Here is a 13,150-nt window from a genome sequence, read left to right as displayed (position 1 = left end):
TAACCAGAGAAGGTTAGCTGCTTATTATCTTGCTGGAGAATATTGTCACCCATTGGATAGAAGCTGTGTTGTTGTTGGGGCAGAATTATGTTCAGTGAATCATTTGTCATTGTTTTTCTTGGGACCTTAAAGCTATTTTTTCCAAGTGTAAAATTAACTATAGCTACTTTGCAGATGTGTTTGGTGACTTATTTTGAGTAGGAATTTCATCATCGTTATCAACTTTTCTTCATATTAAATTAAAAAGGTTCACCATATTCTTAAATGTGATTTTATTACATTGGAGGGCTGCAATAAAAATTTCTTGGAATAGGGAACACATTTGGTTTTATAATAGCAATCCCTGAGAGATAATAATCAAGGTGGCAGCTGATCTGACATATTAGTTACAAAGTGGGAGATGTTCTAGCAACTTCCAGCCACAACCCCTCCCCCTAGCCTGGGAATATTTAAAATAGGCCAGTTTGGGACCTGGCCCCCATATCTGTGGTCTGGGTAGATCTCAAACAAGCATTTCAGATACTTGGTGCTAAGTACAGGTAGGTGGAGCTTGGCTGGACACCACAGGCCCATGACTGACCAGTTTGTGGTATGTATCTACTAGTTTATTTAGATCACTCAGGAAGCCCTAGGGCCCCCTATTTCCTCTAGATTAAAATACAAGCTTTTCAATAAAAAAGTCCTTCACAATTTGGCTCCAATCTACCTTTATAGTTTTATAAGGGCAGCTAGGTGGTACTGTGGATGGAGCAGAGTGGAGTCAAGAAAAAGCTGAATTCAAATCCTACCTTAGGAACTTTTTAGCTGTGTGACCCCAAGCATCTCTCAGCCTCAGTTTCCTCATCTGAAAAAAGGGGATAATAATAGCACCTACCTTACCAGATTATTGTAAGGATCAAATGAGTTAACGTGTAGTGCTTTGCAAACTTTAAAGCACCATATAAATGCCAGCTATTATTATTGTATTGCTACATAATAATGGGTATTCCATATTACTCTTTTTGGCATACTCTAAATTCCAGCCAAACTGGTCTGATTCCTGTTCCTCATCCAGGACGTGGTATCTCCATTCTTTGTGTCTTCAAACAAGCTTTCCTCACATCTTAAATGCAATACCTCCTCTGTCTCTTCAACCCTAAAGCATCTCTAGTTTCCATCAATGCTCAGCACAAGTGCCACTTGTTCTAGGAAGCCTAACTTAATCCCCTCCCCCAATTACTTCATGTATGTACTCTGTGAGGTATTGGATAGAGATTGGGCCTTAATGTCAGGAAGACCTGGGTTCAAGTCTTGCCCTGATACAAGCTGACTTTGTGACCCACTTAACTTCTCAATGCTTTAGGAAATTCTCTAAGGATATAAGTTGCAGAGAAAGTGCTGACCTGCTTTGGTATAGAATAGTCTCACCCAGGAATTCCCTACAAAAATGAAATTATAAGCCCAGGCCCTATTCTTATCTCTTTGTACTCTGCTTAAAGTTTACATTTGTTTATCTGTGTACGTGTTGTTTCCTCCAAAAGAGTGTAAGCTCATTGAGGGCAGGGTCCATAAGCTTCACCAGCTGCCCAAGGGATCTCTCTCTCTCTCTCTCTCTCTCTCTCTCTCTCTCTCTCTCTCTCTCTCTCACACACACACACACACACACACAGAGTCTTCTTGCCTAGACTGAGATAATCTACAAACGATATCATCTGGTACTAATATCTTATGAAGTTTTTTTTTTAAGGGTAAAATAAGGATGAAAGTGATCCATGAGACTGTGAGCTTCTTGAGATCAAGGATTGTCTTTTACCTTTCTTTGCATCCTTAGTGCTTAGCACAGTGCCTTCCACAGAGTAGACACTTAATAAATGTTGATTGATTGATCATTTGAAAGAAGTGAATTGATGAAACTGGCTAAAATAAGGTCCATTAAAGTTTCAACATTTAGTAAACTGTAATTTCAGAATTTCTGTGAACATTTCAGTTATGAAGAGGCAGTGTGTGGTGTAGTGGGCCTCAAAGCCAGGAAGACCTGGGTTCAAGTTAGGACCTCTGACATACTGGCTGTGTGACTGCAAATCACTTAACCTTTCAGTGCCTCAGGGAACTTTCTAAGATTATATACATTGAAGAGCAGGTTCTGATTTGCATCGGGAGAGGGAGCTTTCCAGTTGGAGTCGTAAGGAAATCAGAGTTCTGGTCCCCGAACCCCCAAAGCCTATTTCAGTTATTAGCTGGAAGGGAGCATTCCAGAGGTTAGCTGGAGTCTTAGGACTATTTCCATACTAGAAGATGCCTTCTGTAGTTGGTCCAAAGTTGAAACCTTTATTTTTCTAGATTCCATTTTTCTCCTATCTGATTTTGGTCTGGTGTGACTGACTGAAATAAATATTATGTCTTTAATCAGGGTTCTGTTGTTATTTTCCAATTAATCTGTGTCAGTTGCTTTAGCATTTGTGTTAAATCATTTTCTTCATGAAAGCTTTTAATGAGGAAGCAAATTGATTGTATTTACATACAACATTCTTGCCTGTGTATAGGGTTGTATCATTTGAAGTGCTTTTTTTGTTGATGAATAGGTCATGTTATGACTGGCCTTTGAAGCTAAGCTCTAAAAAATTTCTTTATTTGGACAATAGGTTTGATTTAGCATCTGTGGCATCTTCCTTCATCCTTTCTCTGTTGTTGTTTTTCTGGGCAATGAGGGTTAAGTGACTTGCCCAGGGTCACACAGCTAGTAAGGGTCAAGTATCTGAGGCCAGATTTGAACTCAGGTCCTCCTGAATCCAGGGCCAGTGCTTTAACTGCTGTGCCACCTAGCTGCCCCCATCCTTTCTCTTAAATTCCCTCTTTCTCATCCCATCTCTTAAGTTCTTTCCCTAAACCTCTCTCTCTCTCTCTCTCTCTCTCTCTCTCTTTTTGCAGAGCAATGAGGGTTAAGTGACTTGCCCAGGCTTAAACCTATCTCTTAAGCATTTCCCCTCCCCTCATGCCACCTCTTAAGCTCCCCAACAGTTCCATTTCTTAAGCTCTCTGACTACCATCCTATCTCAGATATTCTAACTGCCATCCTATATCTTCTGTTCTCTCCATTCTAGCTCTGGATTTTTCTTTCTCCCACATCTCTCCCTTCCCTTTTTCATTTCTTTTGTAAACTGATTCCTTCTTTTCTTTCTTATCTCTCTTGAGCTTTCTCACCCTCTTCCCATTTCTTAGGTTCATTCTTACTCTCACTTTCCATTTCTTTCCATTCCTTGCCTTTATGAGAACAATTCAGAGATAAATGATATAGAATGTATATTGATGTTGATTTTTATTGCTTCCCCTGATCACTCCTCATCTTTAAAAAAGAAAGAATTGGATTACATGATCTCTAAGGTTCCTTTCATCTTAAAAAATCCACATTAAAGTGAAACAAGGTGATAGAGAGGATCACAGAAGGGAAAATAAACAATTTTGATTATGCAAAATTTTTAAAGTTTTTGTACACAAAAACCCCAATGCAGCTAAAACCAGAAGAGAAGGAACTGAGTGAGAAAAAAACTTGCAGCAAATTTTTCTGAAAAAAGTCTCATTTCTAAGTTTTATAGGTAACTGATTAAAATTTGTAAGACTATGAGCCATTCCTCCAATTGATAAGTTAAGGGATTTGAACAGGCAATTTTCAGAGGAAGAGATCCAAGCTCTTGATACCATGTGAAAAATGCTGTAAATCACTAATAATTAGAGAAATACAAATTAAAACAACTCAGGTTCCATCTCATACCCACTTGATACTCAGATTGGCAAAGATGACAAAAAGGAAAATGACAAATCCTGCGGGGACTATAGGAAAACAGGTACATAAATGCACAATTGGTGGATATGTGAACTAGCCCACTTGTTCTAGAAAGCAATTTGGAATTGTTCCCCCCAAACCATTAAACTGTGTATACCTTTTGAACCACTAATAGCATTACCAGGTCTTTACACTTAAAGAGTTCAAAAAGAGAGGAAAAAGGTCCCATATATATATAATCAGCTCTTTTTGTAATAGCAAAGGATAGGAAACTGAGGGGAGTACCTATCCATTGGGGAATGGCTGAACAAGTTATGTTATATGTGTGTGATGGAACACTTGTTCTGTAAGAAATGATAATAGAAATTGGGTCAGAGAAACCTGGAAAAATTTGTATAAACTGATACAATGTGAAATCAGAAGAAGCAGAAGAACAGGTTATACAATGATAGCAATATTGAAAAGATAAAAAATTTTGAAAGACCTAGGAATGCCGCTCAACACAATAACCAGCCACAATTTTAGATGATTGGTGATGAAACACCCTACCCACCTCCTGATAGAGAAGTAATACACTCTGAGTAGAGATGGATATATTTTGGGAAGACATGTTTTGCTTGACTAAGCATATTTACAACTGGTATTTTGTTTATCTTGCTTTCTTATTTAGGGGGAGGGAGATAGGAGGGAGAAAATGTGGATTTGAAAATAAAATATAATTTTTTTAAAAATCCACATAAAACTTCTTATAAACTGAACAACGTTATTTAAAGGAGGGCATCCTAGGGGTAAGTTAAATCATTCAGTCAATAAGTTTTTATTAAGTGTCTACTATGTCCCAGGACTTTGGAATGCAAAGACAAATGCAAAGATGGGATAATGGTACTTGATTGGTCCCTAGTGAATTAAAATATTTACCCCAAAGTTTCTTATTCTTGCAAAGACCTAGTTAAAACACTTTTTGAGTCTACAAGATTAACAATGTAACTTAGCAACATGAAACTTTGAAAATTATTATGTATTTATTCCTTAGCTTTTTCTCTTGCAAATAAGGCATTTGTACTAGATGTCAATGGATTCATAGAATGTTAGGGTTGAAAGAGATCTTAGCCCAGACTTCCATTTTATAGATAAGGAAACAGGCCCAGAAAGGGAAACTCAAGATCACTAGTCAGAAAAGTCAACTTTAAAACCCAGTTCTCTGGATCCATTCTTCCTTCCTTCCTTCCTTCCTTCCTTCCTTCCTTCCTTCCTTCCTTCCTTCCTTCCTTCCTTCCTTCCTTCCTTCCTTCCACAAGAATTTATTAAGCCAGAATATGGCTGGTGATATCAAGACAAAAATGAAACTCTCTGCCTTCAAGGAGTTTATGTTCTATTGGGGTGTGGGAGGAAATAGTATGAGTACAGAAAAATTAATTACAAAACATATAGAAAGTAATTCTGGGGAGGAATCAGCAACTGGAAGAATCAAGAAAGGCTTCCTAGAGCTTGAAGGAAGCTAGAGGTTCTATGACATAAAGATGGGGAGGAAGTACAGTCTAGTCAAAGGGAATAAGTCTGTCCAAAGGTCAGAGATGGGTGATAGAATGTGCTGTATGAGGATCAGGAAACAGGCCCATTGGACTGGAACTTTAAAGGAAAGTAATGGGAAGCTAGACTGGAACAAGATTGCAAAAGGCTTTCCAAGCCAAACAGAACAGTTTGGCTAGAGAGGTTTTTCCTATACAACAGCCCACCTTTATGGCTGGCATAACAATATCTATATAACACACTATCTGCCAAACTCTATCTACCTAACAAAATGATCTGTTTTGTGGAATAGTGGCATCCTCCTCACCTTCCATGACCCAGTGGTATCTATGAAGATATGATTGAAATTAGAGGGTCTGGGTCAGGCACAGAGTACAGTGAACATGGATGTTTTACTGCATTTTAAAGTTAAGAAGAAAAAAATATTTCAGGAGGATTATTTACTGTTCTAAATGATTAATGCCTCCATTCTCTTCCTATAACATGAAGAATTCAGGGTTGACTTTATGGCTGTCATTTATTCTATAACTAAAGGTCTAGTCTAAAAAACCCAGCATAGAAGAACAAGGTCCCTTCAAGCTCTGGCAGTCTCTAGTTTCAGACTATGAAATATTCTGCATATACTATCACCCAGAAGCAGCCCGGAACCTGAAGTAAACAGCAAAATCCTCCAAGTATGAGTAATGATTACACAGGCACATTCTTTTTGACTGCTCTGCCTGGCTTTCCAGTTCCTGGCCATGGTCATATCAATCTCACTACTCAGAACTTTGGAATCATCTTTGACTCCTCCTCCTCCCCAGCCCTCATATCCAATCACTCACCAAGCCCTTCATCATGTCTCTTTCATCCTTTACTACCCTAGTTCAGGCTCTTATCGTGTCACGCTTAGACTTTTTCAGTTGTCTCCAAATGGCCTCCAATCTCTTCCGGCTCCAAACCCTCCAGCATATTGGTGCCAGATTAATCCTCCCAACGCACTGCTTTGATCATATCCCTTTCCCAATTCAGAAACCTTTCAATGACTCCCTACTGGCCACAGGAAGTTGTCCAAACTCCTTGGTGTGGCATTGCATGCTTGCTTCTCCCATCTCCCATTTCCTTTTCCAGTTTCATTTTCATTTCAAGAAATAATCACTCATGAATAAAGTAATCTATTCAACAAATATTTATAGAGTAAAAGTGTGCAAAGACCCATCTGTTCAAACCAAGACCCTTCTAGTACAGTAAGACATGAACATAGGGATGGAAATAAGGACAGGACCTCTGATTCCATTGCTTTAGGGACTTCTGGGTGAGGAACTTCCTCTATCAATGCAGAAGGTTTGTGTCTTAGAGACATATTAGAGAGCATTGAAGGGTTAAATAGCTTGGTCAGGGTCACACAGTCAGAACTTGAACCCAATGGTTCTTGCCCACTAACTCTGAATCCAGCATGTCAGGGTAACTCAAGACATGGTTGTACAGAAGTAAAATGTGAGACGGATGGTGTAAGTGCCATATAAATTATATAAATAATACATTCTGTAAGGGTTGGGCAGATGGAGATCAATTTAGACTGGACTAATCAGACAAGGCTTCATGAAGGAGGTAGATTTCACCTGGGTCTTGAAAGATGGATAGAGGCGCTTGGAGCTCCTGACACAATCACTCCCTAAACCTCCAAATAATGCCATAAGAAAGATGGATAGAATTTCTTTTCTTTTTTCCCACAGGGCAATGAAGGTTAAGTGACATGTCCAGGGTCACACAGCTAGTAAGGGTCAAGTGTCTGAGGCTGGATTTAAACTCACATCCTCCTGAATCCAGGGCCAGTGCTTTATCCACTGCAACACCTAGATGCCACAGATGGATAGAATTTCAATAGGTTCAGATGGGGTAGGGGTGAAAGGGAGAGAGCTTCAAAGCAAGGAAATGTCATGAGCAAAAACTTAGGGCACATTGTGGGCATGAATAGACTAATTTTGATGATGTGGATAATTTGAATTAGGGGAGCAGAAGAGGTTAGAAACCAGGGTAGAGGTCAGATTACAGAAATCCTTGAATTCCAGACTACAGAATATGGACTTAATTTTCTGGGCAGTGGGGAACCATTGAAAGGTTTTGAATAATATAATAGCATATTCAAAGCAGAACCCTACAATGGGATCTTTCATTGCCTGACAAACATACCTTACCAATCATCCCTCATCACCTTCCTATTCACTTTTCCCTTTGTATAGAATAGCCTCATCTTTGACTGTCTGATTATTACTCACCATTCAATTTCAAGTCTTACTTGTTCCATGAAAATTTGATTGATTACCCCTGACTAAAATGATTCCTCCCTTCTCTGAACTATGTATCATTGGTAAATACCCTAGCCTCCAAATTAAGATGTTCATATGAGAAAGAGATGTATCCCTCTCCAGATGCACAGAGAATCCTCTCAAGGTGAAATGACCTCAGGACGGGAACCCAACTTCCCTTCACCCTATTTTCATTGATGACTTGGTATAACTTCGGAAGCTTTGCTGTAAAACTGTAATCACTATGCTTGGTACTGGGGATACTTGGACAGAAATGGAATAGTCTTTGCCCTCAAGGATCTTACACTCTACTGTGGGGACTTGAAGAAAAACGAATGAGAAAGAATGGAAGGAAATTCTAATGGGTATCTAGAGAGAAAAACTAAAAGTTTATACTTTTATGATTTTTATGCATTGAAATAAAATCAATTTAAATGTAAATAGTTATCAATTATAGTTGTTTTATTGGTGTTTAATGTTAAGTTCCTAATAAAACATTTAATAGAAATAAACCTTGTAACACTAAATAAATCATGAGATGAAATCACAGTTTCCTTAATGGGCTCTAAGATTTCAAAACAAGCATTGGAAAACAGGTCCCTGGTTTCCTATCCTTCAGAATTTCTAAAAGCTCAAGACACTCATTGCTGGGCAATGTAACAGGCACTATACCCTAGGATGAAAAGATGATTCAGCCAGAAACTCTGGGCTTAGGAACCACAAAGGAAAGGAAGGAAGAAAACAAGCATTTATCAGGTATCTACTATGTACCAGACACTATATGAAGGACTTTACAAATATTATCTCATTTTAACCTCACAACAACCCTGGAAAATAGATGCTATTATTATCTCCACTTTTTACTTGAGGAAACTGAGGCAGAGGTTGAATGACTTGTACAGTCACATAGCTAGTAAGTATCCAAATTCAGATTTGAAATCAGGTCTTCCTGATTCCAGTCCCAGCCGCCTATCCACTACACCATCCATTGCACCATATAGCTGCCTCTAGGTGGATCATTGTTAGTGTAAATATGTAGGCAAGCTTGCTATGCTTAATAGAATGTAATCTCCTTGAAGGCAGGGACTGTTGCATTTTTATCTTTGTATCCATAGTACCGAATGCCAGGCATGGTGCTTAATAAGTGCTTGATTGAATGAATGAGTAAAACTTATTATAGACAAGGTATTTGCAAGTGGGAAAGAGCCTAGTGGGGAATCCATTAGAGTAGATATTCCAGATCTGTGTGGAAGAGGGAAGTTCAAGCTAACAGAAGTGTCACACTCCTTAAAAAATAATCTGGGGCGGGGCAACTAGGTGGCACAGTGGATAGAGCACCGGCCCTGGAGTCAGGAGGACCTGAGTTCAAATCCAGCCTCAGACACTTAACACTTACTAGCTGTGTGACCCTGGGCAAGTCACTTAACCCCAATTGCCTCACAAAATAATAATAATCTGGGGGGGCAGCTAGGTGGCGCAGTGGATAAAGTACTGACCTTGGATTCAGGAGGACCTGAGTTCAAATCCAGCCTTAGTCACTTGACACTTAACTGGCTGTGTGACCCTGGGCAAGTCACTTAACCCTCATTGCCCTGAAAAGAGAAAAAAAAAAAAGAAAGAAAATCTGGGTCCTTCATGACATAGTTCTCTTTGACACATGGTTTACACAATTATTATTTGTCTGGCTCATTTGGCACTTATCACATTACTGCCTTATTTTGATAGTGGCCTCCATGTATATGTCTTATCTCCCCGACTAGAATGTAAGCCCCTTGAAGCCAAGGGCTTCATCTTCTACTTCTGATGGAAGTGAAAGAATGTGATAGTCAGAAGAGTGTTGTACCCAGTTCTAGGACCTTCCCATCCGTTACTTTCCAAGTCTAAGGCCTAGATACCTGGGTCCCAGTTCTTTGATCCCACCACTGGTAAAATCCACCAGATGGAGATCTTTTCCCATTCCTGGTATCTTCCCATGCCCGCAGTCTGTTCCTATTCACCTTTGGACACACTCCCCCACCCTTCCATAACATATGGACCCAGAGCTCTTCTCTACCTTGATCTATAGATCTAGTCAAGAATGGAGTTGCTTGCTTTAAAAAACAATACTGACTAGAAAAGTTACACACACACACACACACACACACACACACACACACACCTCTGCCCTTTGACCCAGCTATACCACTACCAGGCATTTACCCTAAGGAGAATAAAAACATAGAGAAAACCCATCTATATACACAAATATTTATAGTAGCACTTTGTGTAGTAGCAAAGAATTAGAAGGAAAGTAAGGCCCATCAATTGAGAAATGCCTGGACAAATTATACAAAAGGAATATAATTATTATAATATTATAATTATATATAATTACATTATATTATAATAGTATAATAGTATTATTGCACTATAAGAAATGGCAAGATTCATTTCAGAGAAACTTTGGAAGATTTTTATCAACTGATGCAGATCAAAGTAATCAGAACCAGGAGCACAGTTTACATAAGGACAGTAATATAAAGGAAACAATGTTTTATTTTTATTTATTTTTTTAGGAAACAACATTTTGGAAAATTTCTGATGAATGCAGTGAGTAAATAGCAAATGCAGACAGCAAAGCATGCCTCCTGTCTCTCAGCTTAGGTAGTAGACTAGTGGTATAAGAGGAATATTGTGAGACATGGATAACATGGTTGTTTTGCTTTAACTATACTTCCTTGTTATAAAGGAGTGTTCCTCTATGAGAGTGTGTGTGTGTGTGTGTGTGTGAAGGGAAAAAGTAACAGAGAAACAGAGAGCATATCATAGGGAAGTGAAATCTTTTAAGGAAAATCAAAACAACATTTTTTTTTTTAAAGAGTGGGACTCTAGAAAATGTATGTAGCATTTAGACTGTTAGCACAGTTCAATTATTTCCTTGGTTACAAGGCAACCTCTATTCATATCTGCCTCATAGCCACCACCAAGGTCAATATTGAAGTTTGCTAATAGTCCTTTGTGCTTCCTGCTGAAGCTCTGCTCCATCATTGGGTCACTGAAGACACCTTCTTTGTTCTCAATTTTGCCAGCTCTGGGTCAGGAGTTCTTTAAGGAGGCCATAGTTTTAATATTGGGACAACACTCAGATGTTAATCTTAACATTAAAAACTTACGGCCCAGTTCAGTTCTTAACTATGGGTTGTAAGGATGGAAGGGTTATTCTTTTGTGTGATTAGATTTTTTGGAAAATTAATTTGAAGATGAAAATGGGCTTATAATAAAATCTCTCTTCCTTCCAAATTTTTTTTTGGCAGGGCAATGAGGGTTAAGTGATTTTCCCAGAGTCACATAGCTAGTAATTGTCAAATGTCTGAGACTGGATTTGAACTCGGGTCCTCCTGAATCCAGGGCCGATGTTTTGTCCACTACACCACATAGCTGCCCTCTTCCTTCCAAATTCTTATGTAGATTTGAGACTAGCTCTAGTCTTCAAGGGACCAGAAGTATAATTGAATATGAAGAAGCCTATGTATAGTTGAGTATGAAATATAATTGAGAGAAAAGAGGCCTAATGGTAAATGAGTTGTAAATGAGCTACCATGATTTTTGTTTAATGTTTAAAAAACAATGACAGGATGGTAAGAGCCTAGGGAGGTGATTCCTAAAGTGTGTGTGTGTGTATGTGTTTGTATGTGTGTGTGTATTGTGCTGATTCTAGACAAGAGTTTTGGGCCACCAGTGGTAGTGTTGGGAGGTAGTTATAAGAGAATTTGGAAATATTAGAGCAGAATCCATTAAAGATATAAAGGAAGAACCCATGGTGGGCTGATCTATGTTAGAGAAGCTAAGCTAATTAGCTCTTCAGAAAGATCAAAATGAAGATGATTAGAGAGACATAGCTAAGAAGAACCGGGAGTAGACTGTATCCCCAGCAAGGAGGCATAGCCAATCAAAATAATTTCTCTGAGCACAGAATCCAAAGTGTGCCTTGACCAAGTTGGGGGTCAGGGTGTGACTGCTAAAAGGGTAGTTTCAATTTTAATTTGAACGATATACCCAGGATCAGAGAAGAAAGAGTTGGTTTCTCCCATGATGAGAAATGATACCCAAAACCAGAGATGGGTATGAGAGAAGAGAGAGAAGAAATCCTCACTAGTATAGCTTGACAGCTTAGGAACATTTAAGTGCAGCTGTCAGTCCCTGGAGGCAGAATGGAAGAGCAAAGCGAGCCCTTGACTTAGAAATGGAAGAGCTGGGCTCTACTAGCTCTGGCTGTGCCACCAGTCATACTGTGATCTTGATTTTCTATCCACCTCCACAGAGGTCATTCCAAAATTCCTCTCCTGAGGCCTCCTTCTCCATCCTCTTAGTCAAAGACTTCATCTTTACTTTCCTGAGAAAATAGAGCAATTCTCCATGAGCATCCTCCTTTTCCTTCTCTATACCTCAAAACTATGATCTCCTACTCTCTCTGCTTATACTCCAATCCTTCTCCTTGACAAAGCTGGCTCCCCAACATGTATCCTTGCCCTGTCCCTTCTGTCTTCTCCAACAGATTGCTTCCATGGTCGGCTTTCCTCTCTAATCTTCATTCATTCTCTTTCTACTGGTTCCTTCCCTACCACTAACAGATTTCTTCAAGCCTTCCCTACCCTTAAAAACCCTAATTAAACCCTGCTGCCCCATGAAGCTGTTGTCCAATTTTGCTCCTCTCTTTCACAGCCTAACTCCTAGAAAAACATACCTACCCATTTATGCCTGTCTATCCTGTATTCCACTTGTCAGTGTTCTTCCAAAAGTTTGTCACAGGGTATCCACCCATCATTCTGGGTTGTTTTCTCTCAACATTGTTAGAGCACCAGAGGAGCACTCTTTCTGTGTACATGTCATGCTTCATTCTTGCTATGTTTAAAGCTCATCTTCTCTTCCTGTCATATACTATCTTGATGACGTCTCCCACTCCTGTTCTTCATAGTTCCTTGTTGGTTAAAGGTTGTAGCTGCTTATACCCACCATGAGTCTTTCCATTGCCTTCTGTGTGAAGATCATCCTTGGTCCTTCTGAGGCAGTGGTGTTCTCTGTGTTGCTGCCAGTTATCAACACTGGCAAAATGACAAAGTATTTGTATTGAAAAGATGGACCTCTGTTGTTATTAGATGCTTGGTGTCAGTACAAGTACTTTGTAATTTCCCAAAAGCAATCCAGCAATCCCTTCTCCTTTTCAACTTTGGGCCCAGCTCATTGTCTGTCTGTTTTATCCATCTCAGATGGACATCATGTTGGATAACTTTTATGGGAATGTCATTGGGATGCATGTTGATACTTGGCAATAGACATTCCTCATCCATTTGGTCATCCCTATGTGGATGGACAGGCCAAACTCTTTTGAGTGATTGTAGATCTTTTGCAGGAGGGTGTGCAGTATCTTAGGATTTGATGTAATCAACACAATTATCATCCACAAGTAGCCTTGGCATTTAACAGATGCATTTTTTTTTTGCAGGGCAATAAGGGTTAAGTAACTTGCCCAGGGTCACACAGCTAATAAGTGTCAAGTGTCTGAAGCCAGATTTGAATTTAGGTCCTCCTGAAT

The 13,150-nt window shown here is 39.3% G+C and overlaps 1 protein-coding gene across 1 annotated transcript in view; it reads left to right on the top strand.

The window, feature by feature from the left end:
• SKAP1 (src kinase associated phosphoprotein 1) overlaps window positions 1-13,150 on the top strand; it is a 376,479-nt gene that overhangs the window by 46,865 nt on the left and 316,464 nt on the right. The gene's annotated exons all lie outside the window — the stretch shown is intronic.

Source organism: Dromiciops gliroides, chromosome 4 (genome assembly GCF_019393635.1).
Source record: "Dromiciops gliroides isolate mDroGli1 chromosome 4, mDroGli1.pri, whole genome shotgun sequence".
Taxonomy (NCBI): Eukaryota; Metazoa; Chordata; class Mammalia; order Microbiotheria; family Microbiotheriidae; genus Dromiciops; species Dromiciops gliroides.
This window is presented reverse-complemented; position numbering and strand designations above follow the sequence as displayed.